The sequence below is a fragment of the Bactrocera tryoni genome, unplaced genomic scaffold, assembly GCF_016617805.1.
Source record: "Bactrocera tryoni isolate S06 unplaced genomic scaffold, CSIRO_BtryS06_freeze2 scaffold_25, whole genome shotgun sequence".
In the NCBI taxonomy this organism is placed as follows: domain Eukaryota; kingdom Metazoa; phylum Arthropoda; class Insecta; order Diptera; family Tephritidae; genus Bactrocera; species Bactrocera tryoni.
In genome coordinates, this window is record NW_024395977.1 from 18,275,435 (window position 1) to 18,281,564 (window position 6,130).

Below are 6,130 nucleotides of genomic sequence, written 5' to 3' on the forward strand. Positions count from 1 at the left end.
AGAGTCAATACTTTCGGTGTTTTGGAGCTTAACTCCAACACTTTTTTTTGCCCGACTAATCTTGCATTTGTCAGTGACAAAGCTAGCCTGATCCTCTGTTATCAAACTTGCTTTTTTGGGATCCAGAAAAGCAGATGAAACATTCAAGGCCGCTGCTCTATCACTTACTCCAAATCTTTGGGCAGCTAAAGCAGTGTGTTCTAATACTAGTGTGTTTTGTTTGGTTTTAGAGGATGGAAGAGAAAATTCATCCTCAGCATCGTTTTTGGAAGAATCCATGTGCGACGCACCTACATTGTTGTCGTCTGTATGAGAGTCTGCCTGATCTGAATGGTCACGTGTTCTAGCTGACACTTTTCTGGTAAGTGTTGATGTTGAATGACGTTTTGAAAGCTTTTCTTTACGTTCATTTTTCTTTGTAATCTTTTTTGTTTCAGGTAGATCAACACTTCCAATGCGACCAATTCTTCTGGTTCTCTGGTCCAAGAGAAATGGTTGTTCATTGATAGGAACTTTCCTTTCCTTTGGACAAGTGCCAGAAGAAAAAAAAGGTGCGTGGAGTCCCTACGCGCGGAAGAAGTTATACTTCTTAGTGATATTCAGAAATGCATATCATTTTGTATGAAAGAAAACTAGAACATTTAAATTCATTATGCACATTTTATAAAGCAAAGTCTAAATGAAGGACTGGGAAAGTAGTTCTGTCTCTTCGATGCGGAAGGGATTATGCAGCGTAACCATCTCTCTTTTGTACTCTTCGAATTGGGTTGTCATATTATAATTTGTATATCTTATATCATGGTGTTTAGTCAATTTCTTGTATTCATTATTGGCGTTGCATTTGTATTGCGCACAAAACTGGGCCAAAGTAAAATGAATTTTCTTTTCATTTTTCTTTGCAGTTTTTCAATAAATTTAAATAAGTTTCTTAATAAATTTAAATAAATTTAAGTAAATTTACACGTATTTTCATTTATATTTAATTATCAATAAATTTTTTTAAATTATTTGCCTAGTTGTCCATTTTATTTTCTCATGCATTTCAGTAGAATTTTGTACAGAAATTTGACCGGCGTAGAAGCAAAATGCGAAACAATCATACATATATTATGTCGTTTGCACATTTGTCTGTGTGTTTGCGAAAGTAAATGTTCTACAAAAGCATATTTCTATACTTAAGCGAAATTATTTGAACCATCGTATATTTCTTACATGCATAACCAAACCATACTTAAGGCAACGCCACGAAAGTGTCAATAGTGGTGTTGGTGGTAAGCACATTGTGACGTGAACGCAGGTTCGAATCTCGACGGACTTAGTCTTAAATTTTTGCATTTTAACTAATAGAAATTAAATTTATCACAGCAATATACCTAATATACATATACATAATATTGCTGTGATAAATTTAATTTCTATTAGTACGAAAAATATTTATTAGTATAGTATACGATGTTAAAAGGCATACATCTTTCTATCCTATTTTGTGTATATGCACATGCTCATATGAATGTATGTATACGCATGTGCGCGTTCGGAAATTCAAAGAATTCGCACAAAAAAAAAAAGAGAGACGAAAGAAATAAAGTCACATAAAATAGTTGAGAATTCGCAAAAATGAAAGACAAACGAAAGAAAAATAATGCGCAAGCATACATAAGCGTACTGTACTTATTGACCGCATTATTTTTGCGTAAAACCTTGGAATTTATTCATTAAAATCACCGCTCAGAAGTCGTTTTATCCGTTGTAAGCGAGCGATTTTCGAAGAAACATCATTTCTAATATGCCACAACACAATATTAGAAATGAAGTTCATAAACCTCACGCTGTCAGATAAAACGCTGTACCTCGTCATCGCGGGTCGATTTCCAAAAAGTTTAAATGAAGACTAACTACAGAAATGATCCTGTAAAGTATAGCCTTAATTTTTTAACGGCCAACGCAGAGTATTTCAACCACAATATACGCAAAATAGTTGAGAATTCGCAGAAATGAAAGACAAAAAGAAAAAAGAAAAAGAAGCATAACTTCAATAATACACAAGCATACAAACATACATATGCGCAGCAGCAGCAAGGAAAGAGGTAACAATCGGCGATCCATTGTATATTTCTTTCATGCATAACCAAACCATAATTAGGACAACGCAATACAGTGCATTTGTCAATGGTGGTGTTGGTGGTAAGCGCTTGAAAAGTTACGACGAGGACGTAGGTTCGAATCCCTACAGAATTTATTTTTGATTTAATATGTCACCAACCAAAAATTGAAACATTGTTCTACAAAAACAACAACAGCATAAGCATGGCAACATTGTGTTGTTGGTAGAAAAGCCGAGCTGTGCCGAAAGAAACGAACAAACGATCGCCGATTGTCACCGCTTCGCTTGCTGCTCGAACATCTTCGCAGACAAGGTTGCATAGATTCATATTGAGCAAGGTTGCGCAACCTAAACCTATCGCGACCTTTTCCGAACTCGTATAAGAAGTATAACTTCAAAAATAAATGCATTTACAAGCAGCAAAGTCAAATAATTTTCCGGCAGAAGAGACAAAGTCGTCTCTTTTAGAGCTCAAACCTATTGGGTTCATTAAAAACATTTGTTTAAGAGTCAGAAATTTCTTGAGGTATTTGGTGAGCATTTGTACAACTCTAGTGTGTGAAACTATAGGAATAGATGACTTTTTGAAAGTATTTTCAACCTTTGTTGCAACTATTTCTGTAACCTCTTTACTCCTAGGTTAATAGTTGTCGCCTCGGAGTCGCCCTATACGAAATCTTTCAAACTGATAATCATTTCAAACTAATATCAAACACAAAAGAACATCCTGGTAAGTACGTAACTAAGAGATTGTACGGATATATGCCAAACACAGGACATTTCTGTCTAAATTTAAATTTAGATACAGACATTTTGAGTTCTGTGTTCTATTGAGAGAATATAAGTGATAGCACTCGGCGAAATCAACGACAAGAGTGAAGGAACTCGATGAAAAAATATTTATGTGGAGACCAGTCCGAACGTGTCGTATGGCGCAGGGAAATGAATGTAAGTGATAGAACTCGGCGAAATCACCGACAAGAGTGAAGGAACTCAATGAAAAAATATTTGTGTGGAGACCTATCCGAACGGGTCCTTTGGCGTAGATGAATGAATGTGAGTGATAGCACTCGGCGAAATCAACGTCAAGAAGTGTGGCCGCAAGCCGATTTTCACCTTTCGCTGTGGAGCGCCGCATTTTCGCTCGTATCTCGGGAACGGTTCGTCCTACGGCCATGATCACTCATACCACTTCGGTAGCAAATGACGTGACAAATAACTTTTGTTTTATACATTTTGCCATGAGATGCGTATTTCAGGCGCTAGGTAGACAATTTCACGATTTTAGGCGAATTTCCGAAATTTCAAGGCCGGAGTTGGGGTTGAAGATGCAATCCGATCTCAAAACAAAAAGTTGCATTGGAATCAGGAAGTACTAAGGCAACTTTTCCGCACTATTATAAATCCCGAATCGAAAAAAGTCCGGAATCGACCCACCCTACTGGGTAAACCACATTTTGCGCATAATCGAACGACAAAACAAGTATGTCAGGTTCATCTTGTCCAGCGCACCACTCTTGGTACAATGCTAACTGATTTTTCGCGCATCGTATGTGTTGTAAAAAAATATTTAATTTTTCTTCTCGTTGGTCTGCATTTTTCGCAATCGTGACAGACGTCGTATTTTCTTTACACGTATTGCACAAGGCTGACATTCGTTTCATTGTTTTGATGTAAGGGAAACCTTCCTGCCACAATTTATAAAATAAACGTTCTGAAATTTTCTTCTCCGGACAATCTGCGCACGCTGCAATATACCGCCGATGCACCGCGATTTTCGTTTCTGACGTTGGCTATTTCATTACATTGTAATTTTTAAATGCCGGGAGGCGACCAGGTAATGGAACAGCACAGTGTTCTGGAAAATTCTTGAAATTTATGATTTCTTCTCTTAGTTCGTACGTCACGTCCGTTTGTCGGTTCAACGGTTTTCCTACATGACCGTGGCTCTTGTACACAATCCATTTTCGTCGAAGTGTCTATTAAGACCTTCATACCTATCACGATCTACACTGTGAATGAATAGATACATTTGGCGGCAAATTCGCATGCCACGGAACGTGTACTCTGTATCGACTCGTATCTTCTCTTGATCTCTGTCCGAATACTTTTTCCGCGAAAGAGTGTTATAATAGGCTTCCAGCGAAAGGTGTTGCCGATGCGCCTCCAGATGTGATAAAATAACGAGGTCGAGTTAATTGTTTCGCAACTCCAAACAGTAGTCGCGAAACGTACATACAAGCTGTCTTTATAAAATGGTGTTACACTTATAGCGGGTACAACACAGTTCTGCAGTCGGTCCGAACATACTTTCAATGGTTTCGAATTCTTTCATATCATCTGTACATTTCTCCAGAAACTCACTTTCGGAAAATTTGTTGTCACCTTCGCCACTACTTTCTTCACGCCTGCCGGAGTTCCTTCTTCCTGGATAAGATTCCACTTCCAATTACGATACCGATATACCGTACATCGCATTTACTCGCTGCACTTCCTGCTCTAAATCAATGTTTTCTGTCTCCATTCTTTCACTCTCTTTCCTTTCTAAACAAAAATGATTACCTGCACGTCGAAATCACCATACTACAATCACAAACTGCTTATTCCAGGATAAGCATGCTTTTGTCGATAACGAATAATGTTGACTTTGATAACACTAGCTCTGTTCGAACAGCGAACAGCAACAACAGAAAGCGACAGCCAAAACAATGAGCGTTCGATTACCATGACATCACTCAGACGGCTTCATTGTGCTAAACTGCTAACATAGTAACGAACAAGAGAGAACACGTGCTTCACATCTTTCAACGCTTCTCGTGAAAAATCCTGTTTTGACACACTACCCGGGTTTCTATGTGCGGGGTCATATATGTAGTATCTGGGTTTTGGGGTAGTATCGAACTGGTTTTATCTATCTATCCAATAGCACATACTATTAACATGCCACTAACTAATAAAATGTTCGTTGGGTTTAATTAAGGTACCTCACTTACCATCACCAATATTAGTTGCATGGGGCTAGGTCCAGTTTTCTCTGAACTACCTATTTTAGGCACAAAGATACACTGCTGTGACTAAAATACGCTCTCTAATTTTAATTGAGATATCTCAAAAATATTCCGATATATCCAGAATAAAGTCAGGCGGAAGTTCGAAATCTTTATATTAGGTATATTATGGCTCAAGGAAGTATAGATTCGATTCAACCCATTTTTGATAAATAAAGTTATTATTATTATCCGGAAAAAATTCTGTCTGCATTTCAATTTTATATCCCATATACAATTTATAACCACTTAAGCGGTTGATGGTGTGTCATGAGGTCGAATTGTCTACCGTAGATATGAAATAGTTGACCGCACAGACTATGGCAAGCAGATCTTTTTCTGTCGCTGAGTGTTCTCTTTAGTGGTCGTTTAGTGATCTGCTCACAGCTTCTATTGCAAAATCATGTGGTTACGGGGAATTTTAGATTGAAATCCGGATACTTGAGAACCAGTGGGTTCGTCAGCAGCGCTTTCATTGTGCATTCTCAAACCAATTTGTATATTGGGGGTCACGAATGTTAATTTTAGCTCCTTTTTTCAAATATTTTGTTAAGCATTGGTCGCCTGTTTGCGGGTAGTAAGCATAGATCCAAAAATCATCGTCAGTAACAATACGTTTTATGACTTCCTCATAGAAAGAACGCATTGTTTCACAGAAATTATCATTCAAAATGATTTACCTTCCGATTTTCCAACGGTACAAGCAGGATCTCTGACTGTTAATCGTCGATTTTAAATCACCAATACCTTTATTTTATTGACATGTTGATCATTAGTTAATGTTGATGGCGAACTGGACGCAGTTCATCGTCAACGCGTTCTCGACCCTCTTTGAATAATTTGTACCAATCAGTATCACTTACTCGCGACGAACACTTATCACCGAAGACATTTTCTAACATTCTGAACGTTTCGGCACCGGGAATTTAAGTTTTACTCAAAATTTAACGGAACTCCTTTTTTATACGGTTGCAACATG

General features: G+C 37.7%; 1 pseudogene; it reads right to left on the bottom strand.

The window, feature by feature from the left end:
• Window positions 1-1,723: 1,723 nt before the first annotated feature.
• On the bottom strand, window positions 1,724-1,926 carry LOC120780986 (annotated as a pseudogene).
• Window positions 1,927-6,130: the final 4,204 nt, after the last annotated feature.